This window comes from Schistocerca gregaria, chromosome 8 (genome assembly GCF_023897955.1).
Source record: "Schistocerca gregaria isolate iqSchGreg1 chromosome 8, iqSchGreg1.2, whole genome shotgun sequence".
NCBI lineage: Eukaryota > Metazoa > Arthropoda > Insecta > Orthoptera > Acrididae > Schistocerca > Schistocerca gregaria.
In genome coordinates, this window is record NC_064927.1 from 172,603,810 (window position 1) to 172,622,847 (window position 19,038).

Below are 19,038 nucleotides of genomic sequence, written 5' to 3' on the forward strand. Positions count from 1 at the left end.
TCTCAATTTTGTACCTTTCCCGGTGTTTAAGTTGGCACCGTATTTGACGCCAGATAACAGGCATGTCCTGGCTTCTTGTTGTCAGCTTATCTGACACATATTCTGACGTTGCTCAAAACGAGAAGACTTAAGTTAAATTCCAATATTCCGTACAGCGAAAATCTGATAATTCTACGCTTCCAGCTCTAGCATTAAAAAGATAGTTTAAATATGTTGAATAATAATTCCTGTGAGCCAACAATTGATAATTCAATCATAATTAGTGGAATGTGACATACTCCATCTGTCATCTGATAACTGTGAAAAACTACTTTTGATCTGCAGCGTGAACTCAACGGTTTTGTAGGATTCCAATACTGAATTTCCTTGCGATCATTTTCACTGACAGTAGACAAGGAGAAAAACCATCCAACTTGAAATATATCTTTCCAGCAGGGTTTGAATCTTTGGCTACAGTTTCAGTAGCACATCCAGTGAAGTATCAAGAACGTGAGCATTCACTCATTGCTGTAGTTTAGGCTAGAGCAGAAAGAAGCATATTTGCCTCAGATTAAACGATGATAGACACGGTAATTAACACATAAAGTAACCACCTCGCAAACGTAAATTATCCAAATCGCTGTCACTTATCGAAGCACAGATGTACAGACTGTCACAGGGCTTTGAAATACAGCGATGGCGGCAGATGACAATTGAGTATTTTCACCCTGACATAATGCTTTAGAATCAAATGCACTTTGCAGTAATTCTCATCCTGGCAATTGACTAGCATCAAAAGAGAAAACCCAGTTACATTTAGTAGCAGAACTGTTACACAGGTGGTAGTATAGACGAATTACATAAAAAATTCCACATAAATGTGTCCACTTTTTATTGCGTACAGAGATACAGCTGTTAATACGAAACCCTAAAAAACTCAAAGCAACGGCAGATAAGGACGTTTAAAGCCGATTTTCAAAAATTTGCCCACCAACTTCAATGCATTTTTGACTTCTCTTGATAACACCACGTTTAACTGTTTTGAGGTCGTCTTCGCGATCAAATAGGGACTCGGGTTTACTTCTTCTTTTTAGACTTCGCCTTTCAACCATTCCCACGGACTGAAGTCCAAATCTGATTCGCACGTATAGGACATGGGTTCAGCGCCGTCACAAAGAAATGACTAAGGAACGGACGCCGTTGAAGTCGCGCTACATTGATGACAAGATGAATGTTCGCAAATCACCTGTACTGTCTCACAAAACAATTGCAAGCTAAATATCGAAAGACAGACATCCACACTGTCGCAGGACGTTGAAATACAGCAACGTCGGCAGACGAAAATTTGTGCCCTACCGGAGTTCGAACCAGGACCTCCTGCTTGCTTGGCAGACGCGGTGACCATTGCACTACCGGGACACAACGACCAATCTGCCTGCAGGAGCTATCTACACACGCTCTTCGCAGATGCAAATTCGCATCTTTGCCGCATACCACATAAACGGAACTGCCCCGTCCATTATTCCACTCCCTCGCAGCCACACTGCATTCCCGCGAGAGTTCACACACATCCATGCCCGAGGCAGGATTCGAACCTTCAGGACTGAAGCGCCTAGAACCGCTCGGCCACCGCGGCCGGCTTGAAAATGTGCTCCCATCGTTATTGTAATAGGTTCCTTTGGCTACAAGAATGTGTATGTTCCTCCAGCATTACGGGGCTCTTGCGCATTCTAGTTGTCAGGTGACACTTCATCCAAACGTAACATTTCCCGGAAGATTGATCAGTAGATATGAGCACTATTCTTAGTCACAAAGGTCCCCAAACCTTATCCCTTTGGACTTTTGCCTGTGGGGATGGTTGAAAGGTGAAGTCTACAAAGAAAAAGTAAAGCCAATAAAAGAACGCGAAGACGACGCAAAAGAGCTACACGTGGTGTTATCAAAATTCAAAACTGCATTGAAGTTGGTGGTGGAATTTTGAAAAACAACTTTGAACATCCTTATTTGCCTTTGCTTTGAGTTCGTTAGGGTTACTTATTAACAGCTGAATCTCTGCACTCAACAAAATGTGGACACATTTGTGTGGAATTTTTTATGCAATTCGTCTACACTACCACCTGTTAAAACATCTACTACTGCTCCTGAAACATCCTGTGTATGCATATATATGCGGTGTCTGTTCTTTTGGACAAGTCCTAAAGAAAAGACGCTATGAATCCGGGTTCGTACCTGGTTAGGCACAAATTGTCATCTGCAGCTGTATTTGTATTTTAATGCACTGTGACAGCCGGTACATGTGTCCTTCAATATTTAATTGATTAAGAAAGCCATTTGTTTAGATTCGTAGTGTCTGTTCTTCCAGACATGTCCGAAAGAACAGACACCACACACACACACACATACACACACACACACACACACACACACACACACACACACACACACACACACACACACACACACACACACAAATGTTTCTGTCTCTTGTGCTATTTGAGAAATGATTGGCAACTCAGTGATAGTGACAGACTGGAGCTGCATTAATCTATTCATTTCACTAGATACAGTTGTAATTTTCTGAACAATTCATGTTCAATAAGTGACAGCGATTTGGATAATTTACGTTTGCGAAGTGGTTACTTTATGTGTTAATTGCCGTGTTCCTCATCGTATACTCTGAGGGAAACCTGCTTCTTTCTGCCCCAGCCTATGCAACAGCAATGAGTGAAAGCTAACGTTCTTGATACTTCACTGGACGTGCTACTGAAACTGTAACCAAAGATTCAAATCCTGCTGGAAAGATATATTTCAAGTCGGATGGTTTTGCTCCTCCTCTACTGTCAGTGAAAACGATCACAACGAAATTAAGTACTGGAATCCTACAAAACCGTTTAATTCATACTGCAGGGCTGTGCAGATGAAAAGCAGTTTTTCAAAAATAGTTCAAATGGCTCTGTGCACTATGGGACATCTGAGGTCATCAGCCCCGAGAACTTAGAACTACTTAAACCTAACCAAACTAAAGACATCACATACATCCATGCCCGAGACAGGATTCGAACCTGCGACCGTAGCGGTGGCGCGATTCGGACTGAAGTGCCTATAACCACTCGGCCACAGCGGGCGGCAGTAGTTTTTCACAACTATCAGATGACAGATGGAGTATATCGGATTCCACTGATTATAACTGCATTATTAATTGTTGGTTCACAGACGCTTTTCTGCCACGTATTGTAACTATTTTTTGAATGTTATGACTGAAAGCATAGAAATATAAGATTTTCTTCATATGGAATATTCGAATTTACCTTAAGTCTTCACGTTTCGAGCAACGGCATAAAATCCGTTAGAAAAGCTGACAACATGAAGCCAGATCATGCATGTTTTCAGACGGATGTGCCAAAAGCAGTGATCTCGATAGCAATATTGTATAGCAAAGATACATTGCCAACTCAACCACTGGAGAAGCTACAAAATTGTGAGTCCAAGGTTTCGCTCCGATTAAGAAAGTAAAACACAAATAATTTTGGCAGTTGTTAATTTATTACGTTTCGTTTTCACTCAGTACATCGATGTATTATAAGTAATTATATTCGAGCCCCTAGACCTAGTTACAGAAATGCGAATATGACTCTAATACATATAATGACGATATTCTGGAAACTACCATGCACAAATCTGAGACGAAGTTATAGTCAGTTCCCAGGTCACTCAGAACACAGCAGTTGGTATCCTACCTGGTAGTATAACAAACATGGCAACAACGCACAATATCTTTGGTAACTTTGTGACTGGCGAGTTTCTTTCTTGATGTCACAAAAATATCCTGTTAAATTCACTTGATTTATCGTGCAATTCAATTGAATTATGTTTGTGATTTTCTCTTGAGATGTGACTGAAGGGTATCAGTTAATGCTATTGAGCCCACGAAATTCGTTCCACATGGCAAATACAAATACTCTCGTCTCATATGTTGCGATTTATCCTTCATGGCTGCTACTGGACCAATAAGTAGCACACATGTGCCACAACTCTTCGCTAGTTCCGAGGTACAAAAAAAGAAAAAAAAATAATGTGCTTGCTCATGAGGTGCAAGCTGATTTCGTTCGCCTTTCGAAACTTGGTGAAAGCCAAATTTTTAATTCTTTTGTAGGAGAGCTACATGCAGGCAGATAGAAACTCGATAAGAGAATAGTAAAACAACCCTCGTCCAAAATTCGTCTTGCTACGTTCAGTACCCCTTAGAGCGAAATCCTGATGGTACTGCCAGATTCATAATGCCACGTTTGTTTCCTGCCGAGATAATTTTTGTTGTTGTGAATCCATAATTTTGTATGTGAACTGGCCGGCCGGAGTGGACGAGCGGTTTTAGGCGCTACAGTCTGGAGATGCGCGACCGCTACGGTCGCAGGTTCGAATCCTGCCTCGTGCATGGATGTGTGTGATGTCCTTAGGTTAGTTAGCTTTAAGTAGATCAAAGCTCTAGGGGACTGATGAGCTCAGAAGTTAAGTCCCATAGTGCTCAGAGCCATTTGAACCATCTGTGCACTGGCACGTTTTCATAATTCGAGTACTTGATTATGATACAATAAATGAAGTAAATACAGAGATTTTCGAAGCCAAAAGTCGGCGATAGCTTACTTATTCGTGTTAAAATAGGCTCAATCGTTCTACAGAGACTTGATGCTTTATTAGGATAGACTGACTTCGTGATGCATCTGCAGTAAGTTGAATTTAAATTGTATTATTACAGTGAATATTTAAAGGGCGTTTTCCATTAGTTTATTGAACACAACCGTAATCATCAAAGATAAAATAGTCAGCAACATTAAATTCTTTCGCAATATCTAAACAATCTGACAATGCTAAAATTGTTTACAAATTCTACACCTGTATAAATCTACTGGTTCTAACGATGTCATTATATCAGTTTAGTTTGAAGAGCATTTCCATCCAGAAATGAATTGCCTTGACGGTTGATCGATCAAGAGCAGGAGAGGTAAAATTTTACGAGCATATGATCAGAGTGCAAGTTCCTGTGAGTCGAATTCCCTATCAATCTCCTGGATAGTTTTGTTTCTCAAATCCAGAGAGTGCGTTGTCGTGCAGGAGCACATGTGAAGTAGATTTGTCGCTCGTTCTTCTTACACTATGAGCGAAAGGTGTCTCAATTGTTGGCAACAAATTCCAGCTGTGATGGACACACACTTGCAAAGAATTAGTAGTGCAAAACAAACTTTTGGAGTTGTCAGATGGAAAATATTATGTTCACAGTACTCTTTGCTCGAGTTTACGTCTTTTGGTAAGGCTCAGCTTTTCATTTCTTCTTAGGATGTTAACAATAAAGGTATCATAACTCGCCACCAGTAACAGTATTGCATAGGCATGGTCAATGAGCGGCCTGGCGACGTTCAAGCGAAATGTCAATAATAGCCACTGTGTTCAATCATAGAATGAAGGCTTTCACGGCATGTGTTGTCATTACTCAACACTCCCGGACTGAGATGCCGTGGTCCGTACAAAAGATTGTCCCCTGGCGTTGCGCCTTCGACTGCGGAAGGCTTCCTCGGAGGACAATCGGCGAACTGCAGTTGTGCTCGGAGGATGGCTTCCGCAGTCGAAGGCGAAATGTCAGGGGAGAGTATTGTGTATGGCCCAAGGCATCTCAGCCCGAAGTGCTAAGTGATAGGCACTGTGTTCTTTTTGTGGTTTCTAATTAGAACATGCAGTACTCGTACACCAGATTTCACCTAATATGTTGAATTCAAATGTCGCATGGTGGGTAAATGGTAATCCATAACTAATATCAAAATTCGAGACTTCCCTGATGTAGAAAATCATTCATGGCAGAACGATCTTTGTCGAAACAAAACTATATTTTTCTGGGAAATTTTCCCAAAAGCACTCACTCCATACACAGTTGTAATGTTTCGAGCTGCCTCCTCTGCATTCATCCCTCTATTATACCAAAAGTACATGTAAATGTTGTGTTGCAGATGTCACACCGTTTTCCACTTGCGACAGTATTTTACAACGCTTCAGGTATGTAAAACCCAATGCTTCAATGCAAGATGATAACTGGAATTAAAAATCGAAAATGACTGTCGATATATACACTGACTATGTTGCCCCGTGTTCAGCTGGGCATCGCCCGATTTCAGGCGGCTGGTGGTGTGAATGCGCTGCAGCGGCAGGAAACGCTCGAACCGAAGCTGGTGTGATCGTGACGCACCACGAGCTGTCCTACGGAATTGTTTCTGGAAGTATTTGATGTTACTGGTGGGTACAATGTTCAAACAGACTCATAACTTTATACAATGGCCGAAATGTGGTAAGAAAGAAACGAGATACGGTTCGACGGCAACACGCGACTGTAAGTTTAGAATACACGATGATTACCACTAGACCACGGTCTCCCATAACACAGCAATGTCTCGGAAGTAGACACTTTCTCGTGACACTTCCGCATGTTACAGTCTTTCCTGATTGTGCAGATGGCGGCAGTCGGTTTTTATTTCTAAGTCTGTACGTACAACCGCGAACGCAGCAACGCACTGCTACCAAGACTAGTGAAATACTTGTAACTCAGAACACTAGCGTGCTGTCGAGAAAGTCGCACGCTGCAAAGTTAATCGGGTCTCGCAACCTATGCTGTGGGCTAAACAAGGTAGGAAATGTTGACATGAGAAGTACATGGCAAAACTACTCGTTTCCCTCCCTGCTCCTCCTCCCTCCCCTTCCCTCCTTAGCAGGACTGCTTCAGACCCGTCGCTACTAGCGTATAAACAACTATCTAGGAGCTCTAAGAATTCACTCGTGCAGCAATTCTTTCTGTGTCCTGAATCAAACAGAATGACAGGCTTCTGAGTTTCAGGGGAACCACGCCTATCACTCGGTGATGAAGTTTGGCTGGTCACACGTCCCCTGATTAATTCATAGAGTTCCGGCACAAGGCGTGCCAACCCTGAGGCGTGGCGAGTGCGGGACCTCGTGTAATTTCATAGATGCGGGGAGCTGCTGTCCAGTTAGCCTCGCCTTCTGAAGGACTTTGGCCGACGGACTGGACAGATTGTGCCCTCGCGGCCTTCTACCCACCTACACGTCATCGGCCACTGTCCTGGTCTACCCCTGGGGGTCCACAGGGCATTCCTGCTCAGCGACACATCTAGTGTCCGCTATCGCACCAAAGTGCATGACATGGGGGCAGTGAGTATGTGCAGGGAATCCTGGATGACCATGGAGGGCTGCATTGGTCTGTTAGCGAACCACTGGGCGCTGTGGCAGGTGCCGCCATGATCCAGGACAACAAAGGTCACTGATGTGACCAGGACATAAGCGCGTTCCATAGTCGGATGCTTTCGCACGCACATAGTGCTGCCGAGGGTCGGGAGGAGTCCTGCATAAAGCTGATAGAATACACACCTGTCTGTATTACTACTATCTAACTGCACGCTCCATCGTGAATCTGCCATCTCACTCACCATTTATCTCGTCCATCCTCACGAGTAGCGGCCCAGAGTTGACCGGATTGTTGCGGTTAGCGTCAGTAAGTGGTCGTTACACTCCCCGATGTGACATGTTGAATAGTATTCATCCAATGCCCAAACGCTACAGATTTGTGAGAGAAGTGGTTGTAAGGTAACTCTCGATACCCAAGCGTGGTTTAGTGTCTAGTAGTAAGACTGGGCACTTTGCTACTTACGTACCAGCAATGTTGCTTGGCATATTTCCAGTCCAGCAGTATCGGCTCAGCATTGCGGAGTGCAGCGAGTTCCACTTTGTTTGATGTTCAATTCTGTATCTGTAATCAAATTTCATTTGTGAGTACTGCATACATTATGTTCAAGGTTATGTTTGTGAAGCCATATGAACCCGTAGTTTTTTGTTCTTTAAGAGTAATGTTGTACCTGATAGTCTAGCATCAGTAAGGTGTCAGTTTTGTATTCTTGCAGAGCACGAACTACCATGCATTAAGGCTGTGGCAGCCACATGTTTCACTTGTAGATGCATTGGCCATTTGGCTCGCGATTGTTCAGAGATTCCACTGGCAATGACTTGGAGGAAAAAGTAATTAATAAAGTTTCGTGAGTATCCAGCGCATTACTTAGTCTTCTGTGTTTGTGCAACCAACTACGGTAAGACATATAGTAGCCAATGTGGTAGAAACACGTGCTGCTTCTACTGAGAACCTTTTGTTGCTCTAATAGAACAAGCTAGTGTGTTAACAAATGAAAGTAGCAAAATCAGGAACATCAGGAACTCCTTGATTGATCTGATGCTTTCGAAGCCGTTCAGGTTCAATCATAGCCTGCGTCTACGGATCCCTAACGCATCAGTTGCCATTCGATTGGTTCGCCGGCATGGGCCTTGAGAACAGTTGGTGTAAGTAAAAGAAACTGTATTTAAGTAGCAGAAGCATTGTATTATGGACTCTATTGGAATAAGGATCTGGAAACTGCACTTTAAGAGTAAGCTCACATACTAGTGGATAAGGAATAAATCCATGTGGGACAGGTAATGGTTAAAGCTGGGTGTCGCCGTCTGCACAGCACAGAGTTGTGTTGATTAAGAGTAATTTCAAAGAATGACTAGTCGTGGAAGAGTCAGGAGAAAGTTTTTGAGAGCGGGGTGTTTGGTGCACGAATTGCAAAGTTTTCAAGTTTAATTCCAGTAGAGACCAGCTCCGGGGATGTGCTAATCACTAATGTGATAGGCAGTATGGTTGACGTTACATCAAAACACTTCAGACACATGGGGTTTTCAAGACCAGTCATGGCTGAGCAACGTAGAACAGAGAATGTCGCAACACTATGTGAATAAGGCTGAAGTAACACTTCAGAGCGCTTTCGTACCACCGAGAAACTCACACATTGTAAATGTATCAGGGCCTAGTAACACTCACTCTGGACAGGGAAATCTGATGGCACTAATGTATGGCAAACCTAGTCATCCCCTCTCCACCTAGTACGACTATGTCAGACGTGTGGCTATAGGCGTATAAATAAACTGGCTTAGGGGCTTAAGACATTCTGTCTGCTTAATGAACCGTATAGAATGATGGACTGAGTTTCAGAGAAACCATGGCTATAGCTTGGTGATGAATACTGATTGGCTACCTGTTCTCTGATTAACTGATCAAGTTCCAGCACGAGGAGCACCATACCTATGGGGTGGCGACTGCGGGACTGCGGGGTAATTTCACCAACGCAGGGAACTGGTGTCCGCCTAGCCTCCATACCCTGAAGGAGTTTGGCTGATGGGCTGCAAGCTCTCTACGATCCTACTGAAGAAGTGCACCCTTATGGCCTCCTGGCCACCTAAACGTCAACGAGCGACATCCTGATATACCCCTGCGGGGTTTCACGAGCTTTGTTGCTCGACAGCAAAACGTCTAGCGTCAGCTACTGTACCCATGTGCGCGACATGAGGACAACAACGAGTATGTATGGGGATGCTTATAAGCCACGCTCCAGAGCACTTGGGCAGGCCAGGCTCTTCTTCACCTACCTCTGAATCAGAATAGTGGACGTCAGCGGCGTGATCAGGACATGAGCACACTATTTCGCAGTCAGCTGTGTCTGCACATGCAAAGTTTGGTCCTGAGTGGGTCACCAGAGTGCTGTGCAAGGCTACTTGAATAAACATCTGTCAGTAGTACTGTTCTTTGACTTCATGCCCCACTGTCAACCTGCCCTTTCCCTCACCATGTATCTCGCCCATTTTGATGCAGTCCATTACAGGCTGGGTCTCTCCAATAGAATCACTGACGCTAGGTGGGCAGCTTAACACGGAATAGTACAATTTCCAACTTAGTGAGACTCTACATCAGAACAACTGAAGATCTTTGTCACAACTAGTTTATACCTGCAAGGCATGTATATATCAAGGTTAATTAAGCACACTTGTAACAGAACTGAAATCACTGGCTGGATTTGTGGAAATTAGTACTCAACAACAGTCAGTAGCAACTCGCCGAATCAGTAGTTTGCTGAAGATTGCAATTATCTATAGACTGTGGTGCATCGATTGCTCACACTAATATATAGCAGTACATCATAGTATAGGTCTCTAACAGAAACACAGTGTATTATTATACATAAATCATGACTGACCATATCTGCAGTTCACATGGAACAGCAGTCACTGTAATATCATGGCTCACAAAATGAACACCCTAAAAATGTATTTATATAATAAAATTTAGACCTGTAATAGACTCACGGTGCATCAGTACGCCATAAATAACAGTCAGCCAAAAATGTGCATTTTACATAGAACAGAATATGTCACAGCTCATAGACTGGCCGCCGTAAAATGTATTGTAAGAATTAGTCACACGTAGGAGGTGACAGCGCAAATTCGAAAATGGTTTAAAAAAATTGATACAACTTGTCCAGGCACATGCGCCTACAGAATTATAGAGGAAAACATTAACTGAACAAACACAGACGGAACTAGAGTGTGTTGAATGGCTCCCTTGTGAAATAAATGCTTCACTACGTACATTCAGTCTCACTAATAGAATATCAGGAAGTACAAATGATGTTTCTTCCATCCATAGCCTGATGTATTAATCCACTGAGCGCCAACCGACCAAGACATTTCAGAATATGGCTGCCACATACACAGAAATGATTGGTCTACTCACTGTCGACACATCACTTGGACCATGGAGCTCTCCATTCTGTTGACCAGTAAACAACCTCCTTCAGCAATCCACCTCGAAATATACTATGCTCGGTCAATCAGTGCCCTTTTGTGAAACCAAGGACTGTATCGACCCTGTGGGAACCAAATAGCGCCCCTAAGCTATCGATACATACTGGCGCCAAAGAAGTACGACACATGCATGGCACAATCTCCTCCCTTCCCTTAAGCTTGAAGTTGTGGGGGTGAAGAGTTGGTAAAGTGATATTCTCTTTACCATGTGCTGTTATGAGTTGGCTGATGTGTGTCTCAAATGACTTACCAGTAGTGGGATCTCAGACCAGAATGCCCTTCAGCGAGGTCTTGCTCCCCTTCCTTAACGGTGCGTGAACCTGCAATCCAAATCTGGACAGTTAACAAGCCTACTTTCTTTACATGATGGGCTTCCATTCTCAGGAGAAACATGCATGAGTAATGTTCACATTCTCTTATTGGTGCTTAAGTTTGGCCCTGGTCCGCGACCCCATTCACCTTCCCTCAGCATTCAGGGTCACCCCACACATATCAGCCTCTCAGTTCCCCATGAGTTCATTCCAACCACTCAGCCAACTCCCATTGTGTTGGGTCTCATCTAGCTTACTATGAGACACTGGGCAATCCCTAACAAACTATTTCACGTGGTGGCATCGAAATAGATTTCTTCCCTCTCAAGTTTCAGATATTATTACACAAAATAAATGGCAGACCTCCACATTCCAAAGTTTCGGCTGGCCAACGTGCACTTGCACTTTTCGTCTGCAAACCATATTTTTTTTACACTTACCACCAACTGATCCATTTCGAGGTAGGTCTGAAGTTTGTAACCAAATGAAATCAGAGACCGATCTTCTGGCAGCTTCCACTCGAGTGTAATTTCCACACACCGCAAGAAACAGAGCCTTCATGAGAGTTCGTATGTTCCCTATATGATGGACTAGTTACTCACTACTTCCCTATAAAAATCCTGCCCAGCAAGGTCATAGCGAAATTTGGACGACTTGTTGTGCTCCAGCAGTTTGCATCTCAATGCACACTATGTTTGACCGACATTAAGCGCTTCTTAAATTAATCTACCAAGTTGATATTGAGCCAAAGGATACATAAATTCTAGAATCACTGAGGCAGAAACAGATAGCAACTCAGTTAGATTTTCTTCCTGAATGGATGACTGTAACACTTGAATCATCTGCTCATTAGTCTCAAAAGATATGGTGGCGATGTCCTGTTTAGTGATCAAAGGAGATTGAGCAGCTTACTGATAATTTCCCATATCCCTTCCGGACTAGATGGAATGAAGTGAAGGGCGACCTGAATTAGTCTCAAATCCTCTTTTTACTCATGTCATGTAGACTGTAGGATGCCCTGTTAAGAAATTATGGTCCTCGTCCTCCCCTACATTCATTTGTGTGGTGGTCTTGGAGGCACCCAACATGGGACTCACAGCCTCACATTTCTCCTTGGCCCTCCCTCCAAGAAGTGAACCCCTTTCTTGTCAATGACATTCTGCCAATTCAGTGACAAGTTTTCTAGTAAAAGCTAAAGGACACAATCTTGATACTTATCAATAAGTGTCTTAAGTCTGCAGTCAATCTCAGAACCTGCTCCCTATGTAGTTAGGTTGGGCCTCCATGCAGAGCACCTGGGATTAGTGTTCGAACTACCTTGGAGAATGTGTGTGACTACATACTAGACAATGTCACATGCCCAAGTCAACTCACCCACCACCTCAGTATGACTATATCAACATTGTAACCATTGCAGCAGCTCTACAGCACTCTCTTCGCCACAGAGGCAGGCTCATATTAAAACTAGGCTGTCATGAGGCATGATACCCTTAACACATCCTTCCAGTTAATGACTCTGTACTGTTAACAGTAATCGGTAACAAGTTTTTCGAAGTGCCCACAAAATACATAAAAAATATTACCCTACCTCTTACTTGGGATCAGAACCCAACCGCTCAAACAGACCCACTCTCTGCTACCATTGTGGCAATAGGGAGCTGGATTGTGTAGAGAGTGATAAGTGCTGGTCGACAATAACAACACATACTCAATTGAATAAACTAGAATTTATTTGCTAAAGCAGCAGTAAAGTTCAAACTCCACAAACACTTCACTGAACAGTAACAAGTATACAGTTATGAAAAATTTAATCCCAGTTCCAAGGGACCCCGAGAGGCTCTATTTGTAAATTGAAACATGTAATGACCATGAACGTGACAAGCAACTAGCGTCTGAAAAAAATGGTTCAAATGGCTCTGAGCACTATGGGACTTAACATCTATAGTCATCAGTCCCCTAGAATTTAGAACTACTTAAACCAAACTAACCTAAGGACAACACACAACGCCCAACCATCACGAGGCAGAGAACATTCCTCACCCCGCCGGGAATCGAACCCGGGAACCCGGGCGCGGGAAGCGAGAACGCTACCGCATGACCAAGAGATGCGGGCTTAGCGTCAGACTAGCACGAAATATAGTATATACTTGCGTATGTAACGGATTGGCATTTTAGCGTAACTGCATATAGAACACCTTGTATATCTATGTCATGTTTCCATTATAATACCATGCTTATTGACAGACCTGTCTTGTTGATTCTTGAGACCTTCTTGGTCTCTGCTCAGGCATCTCTTGGGCACAGAGTTGGAGACAGCTGTACTGTCCTACTGCTGAATGACAGGTTCAAAAGAGACATATTCCTTGGATGGCTGAGCAGGATGAAATGACTACATCACCTTATTTGAGTCAGGAACAGGGCTTACTTGCAGAAAGAGAAGTATCCACACAGACAATGATACTATGTCTGGTGCATCAGAAACCATGATCACTGCAACCAACGTTGCAGCTTCCTATATTGCGGCACGTGCTATAGGGCACTGACTGTGATACGGCTAATGACGATGATGGATACTGGAGTGACAGCATTTCATCTTTTCAGACCGCTACCACTGCTGCACGCAATATAACGATGGAAGCATACTCATGTGGATGTGACCAACATCGCTATATTGCATTCATCATCGTCATCATTCGAACTAGCAACTGCCATAATCATCTTGAGTGTGAATGAGCTCATAACATAATCATACGGAACCTCTGGACCAAGGCGCTACATTTCTAACATTTTAAGACTAATAGCTGTACCTTACAGAGGGACCGAGCGGAGACACCTCCATGTGAAACCAGGATAGCTGTTGGGAACCTGGGAGGCGTCTTTGTAAAGTGTTTTTGGCGTTCCGTCATTTATTCACAATGTTTAAAAGTCGTCGGCTGATGCTTCATGCAGCTGTGTGTACGATTCTAGCTGACGTTTGTCGAGACAGCTCTGCATCTGCATTCCCAAGCAAGACACTAGCGACCTCTGCGTCACAGGGGTTGCTGGCGAGTAAGTGAGGCCATCGCCCAGTGTAGGGTCGTCTGCTGCTGGCTGCTGCCGTCGTCTTGGCCATACTCTAAGTTTTAGCTTCACCCTTGATGATCCATCAGCGGTGCACCTGGTGTCAGTTTCTCTCTGTCTGGTCCCTTTAACCCCCACAAACCAACCAACCAACCAGTTTCTCTCTTCCTTACTGGTCTGGTAGGTTTCAGCGCACAGAGGTGCCTGCATATTGAACAGGCATGTGGTCCTCAAGAAATCCTGCTACTGCTTTCTGCTTCCAAGTTCAGTGCTGGCAACACCCTGTGATGCTGTGTTGTTAGAGGATAATTTCATCAGTAGATGTTAGAGTGTGGGCAGCAGGAAGTTCATCAGGTGAAGAGTGTCATCTGAAGTACATCTTTGGTTAGAGTATAAACTATGGTGGATCATTTACTACATATATTCACTACAGTATCATAACCATGGAATTTAGTGGTACTACTCTAAATGCTGTCGATGTTCATGATATGATGAGAACTGTTATGCTGGAGTACTTAAAGGGAGTGATGCTCTGACGTGAGGCTCTGTTGGTAGTTACCACATGTGTCCTCCTTATTCTCCTATATTCATTTAGTAGGCTCACAACTGCTGTATCATTTCCTCTTTCATAAGAGACAGAGTTTCTTGCACCATGTCTTACGAGCTTTGGCTTTCTGCCACAATCTTCTTCGTGCTGAATGGGTGTTATCACTCTGCAGACAGAATTGTACACTACTGGCCATTAAAATTGCTACACCAAGAAGAAATGCAGATGGTAAACGGGTATTCATTGGACAAATATATTATACTAGAACTGAGATGTGATTACACTTTCGCCGCGTGGGTTTAGCCGAGCGGTCTAAGGCGCTACAGTATGGACTGTGCGGCTGGTCCTGGCGGAGGTTCGATTCCTCCCTCGGGCATGGGTGTGTATGTTTGCCCTTAGGATAATTTAGGTTAAGTAGTGTGTAATCTTAGGGACTGATGACCTTAGTAGTTAAGTCCCATAAGATTTCACACATATTTGAACATTTGATTAAATTATTACACAATTTGGGTGCATAGATCCTGAGAAATCAGTACCCAGACCAACCACCTCAGGCCGTAATAACGGCCTTGATGCGCCTGGGCATTGAGTCAAACAGAGCTTGGATGGCGTGTACAGGTACAGATGCCCAAGCAGCTTCAACACGATACCACAGTTCATCAAGAGTAATGACTGGCGTATTGTGACGAGACAGTTGCTCGGCCACCATTGACCAGACGTTTTAAATTGGGGAGAGATCTGGCCAGGGCAGCAGTCGAAGATTTTCTGTATCCAGAAAGGCCTGTACAGGACCTGCAACTTGCGGTCGTGCATTATCCTGCTGAAATGTAGGTATTTTCAGGGATCAAATGAAGGGTAGAACCACGGGTCGTAACACATCTGAAATGTAACGTCCACCGTTCCAAGTGCCGTCAATGCGAGCAAGAGGTGACCGAGACATGTAACCAATGGCACCTCATAGCATCACGCTGGGTGATAGCCAGTATGGCGATGATGAATACACGATTCCAATATGCGTTCATCGCGATGTCGCCAAACACGGATGCTGTAATCAGAACCTGGATTCATCCGAAAAATGACGTTTTGCCATTCGTGCACCCAGGTTCGTCGTTGAGAACATCATCGCAGGCGCCCCTGTCTGTGATGCAGCGTCAAGGGTAACCGTAGCCATGGTCTCCGAGCTGGTAGTCTAACTGTTCGTGCAGATGGTTGTCTTGCAAACGTCCCCATCTGTTGACTCAGAGATCGAGACGTGGCTGCACGATCCGTTACAGCCATGCGGATAAGATGCCTGTCATCTCGACTGCTAGCGATACGAGAGCGTTGGGATCCAGCACGATGTTCCGTATTACCCTCCTGAACCCACCGATTCCATATTCTTTGGATCTCGACCAATGCAAGGAGCAATGTCGCGATACGATAAACCGCAATGGCGATAGGCTACAATCTGACCTTTATCAAAGTCGGAAACGTGATGGTACGCATTTCTCCTCCTTACACGAGACATCACAACAACGTTTCACCAGGCAACGCCGGTCAACTGCTGTTTGTATGAGAAATCGGTTGGAAACTTTCCTCATGTGAGCACATTGTAAGTGTCGCCACCGACACCAACCTCGTGTGAATGCTCTGAAAAGCTAATCGTTTGCATATCACAGCATCTTCTTCCTGTCGCTTAAATTTCGCGTCTGTGTCACGTCATCTTCGTGGTGTAGCAATTTTAATGGCCAGTAGTGTAATATATCGAGGTCCCAACCCAGTTGTGACATATCGGCTTGCTTCCTGCTTCCGCTTCTGTCTCTTTGTGACTTCATTATGCCTGTGGCAACCTTAATGAATGTTAATAAAAAATTGTAATTTCTTTCCGTTTCTATCCTGTGTGGTAACAGCCTTATTTCGACGCTTTTATAGTGCTATTGTACAATAAAATAATGCCAGATCATGCAGATCCCGTGCAGCTCTGATCTATTTTAGTTAAGAGGGCGTTAGGTTGTTGTTAGCATGTTCTCCAGATCTCTCACCCATTTAAAAAACCTGTTGATTGGTTGCTGAAAGACTAGTATGCTACTAGTACAGCCATTGCCGATGTCTGGCATACAGCTGAAATAGCATAGTTTGACGTATCTGTATCTGTCATCCAATTTCAGCTGGAATCGATGCCCAGTCGAGATAAAGCTTGTTGCTGTCACAGGTGTACAAAAGTTTTGCGCCATGTAAACCCCCCAAATGAAGTACAAATTTGATCATGTATTATTTATATTATATTGTATACGCACAATAAGGACACTTTAGTAGTTTGCTTTACTTCCTAGAATTGCAGTTTTAGCGGACCGCAGGATATTATTGATACATCACTGTCGATTTCTCCAAGGGGCGATTTCACCAGCGTAATGTTTTCTTAGCGACAGGGCGCGCACCGCGGTTTCAGGAGAACTTGTAAGCAAAGCGCTTTGTTTATGGATAGTGAGCGGAGTGTACACTGGACAGGAGCAGGCCGCCGGAATTGGGGGTCACGTGCGAGCGTTTACACCCATGACCGAAGGCAGGTGGACCGAGAGTTTTTGATCTGTTGCCATCCGGAAGAGACGAAGGAGAGGAGCACGGTGCTACTTAGGGCAACAGGACTGAAAAGTGAAGTGTCGCTCACTTGCTCGACATCTGATCAACAAAAGAAGGGATACTACACCCATACTGTTTCTTCAGTACCACTGACATATTAAATTCACTTGGTGGTTTTTCCGTGATGTATCAGCGACGAACAGTCGGTATTTTGGACCTCCGATTAAAGCTCGGTTTTGCACGTTGCTCTCGGAGGAGATTTACGTTCCAGCGTGCGCTCTGTCGGCATTAAATGAATGCCATTTTGTTACGCCCGCTAATCAGTGAGGTCGTAAGTTTGTTAACTTTTTATTTTATTATAATGTCGCCGGCCGCGGTGGCCGAGCCGTTCTAGGTGATCCAGTCCGGAACCACGCGACTGCTACGGTCGAAGGTTCGAATCCTGCCTCGGGCATGGATGTGTGTGATGTCCTTACGGTAGTTAGCTTTAAGTAGATCTAATTTTTAGAGGACTGATGACCTCATATGTTAAGTCCCATAGTGCTCAGAGCCATTTTAACCATTTTATTATAACGTCAGTTGTAGCCATTTGCCTGGCTGGGCACAGTGGTAATGTTAACCCTTGTTTAATTAACTTGCTTTACTTCATACGAATTAATCGTGCCCCTCTGTTGTAGAAGCCCTTACTATTTTTGAAGCATTTAATCAATTTTGGCACGGGGTGTGACACATTGATGGAAGATACAAGTGGTTGTCGAAATTTGTTGTTCGGCCACATGTGACAGAGCAGGCGCCAGTTTACTGAACACCTTTCCCCAAATGGTTATTTGTACAGCTGGGGTAAGGCGTCGTGATGCAAGGCAAGACAGCAAAGGGCTGTGTTTACAAATATTGTTGATATCCTGTATATTGTGCCTTTTAATAAATACTATTTAATTCCAGAGCTTTGAGTCAAAACCTAATTCGTTAACTGGAAAAATTTGCTCCAATAGTGGAAAGTAAGCTTCGCTGTCTCCCGTATCTCACTGCTCTAAATTTCCACTGAGCAGAGTGTTGATTTAAAAATTGGAGTTTAGTTTACAGGTGCTGAATCCTGTTTGAGATATTGTCTAAGTTATTGAACCTTGTTTAATGTGGCCCGTGGACCTTCTTAATATTTGCTTTTAAAGGGGTCTGCAAAACTATTTAATTATTAACGGCTTGAGGCCTATTAATCCAATACACAGTTGCAACCGCGCAGGATTAGCCGAGCGGTCTTAGGCGCTGCATTCATGGACTTTGCGGCTGGTCCCGGCGGCGGTTCGAGTCCTCCCTTGGGCATGGGTGTGTATGTTTGTCCTTAGGACAACTTAGGTTAAGTAGTGTGTAAGCTTAGGGATTGATGACTTAGCAGTTAAGTCCCATAAGATTTCACGCACATTTGAACATTTGAACACCGTTGGAGGATTTGTTTTGAACATCCAGTGGAATTGTTCAAGTATCAATGTATGCAAAGGGAAACTTTAATATTTTGTGTTTGCCAAAATAAATTGTTAATAGAAAGGGTCAGTGACTTTCTGCTGAAGTATCCCTCCTACTGTGAACTAATGATACCCCATTTACAATTATAATCCATTCTCTTCCTTACGCAGAGTGTCTTGTATTTACAGTGAGAACTGAATGAAGGCTGCATGTTCAGACGTACAGATAGCTAAGAAGAGAAAGAGATAACGGGAGGCTGCACCTCACTTCGTTTCGTCTCTGTTTGACGAGAGGCAGTATCTCGCCAGCAGCAAGCTCGTTAGGGACTAATTACACTAATCTGATTCCTAGAGACACCATCATGTCTCCACAAGCCTCCACTCCACTTTGGGCTGTTGAAAA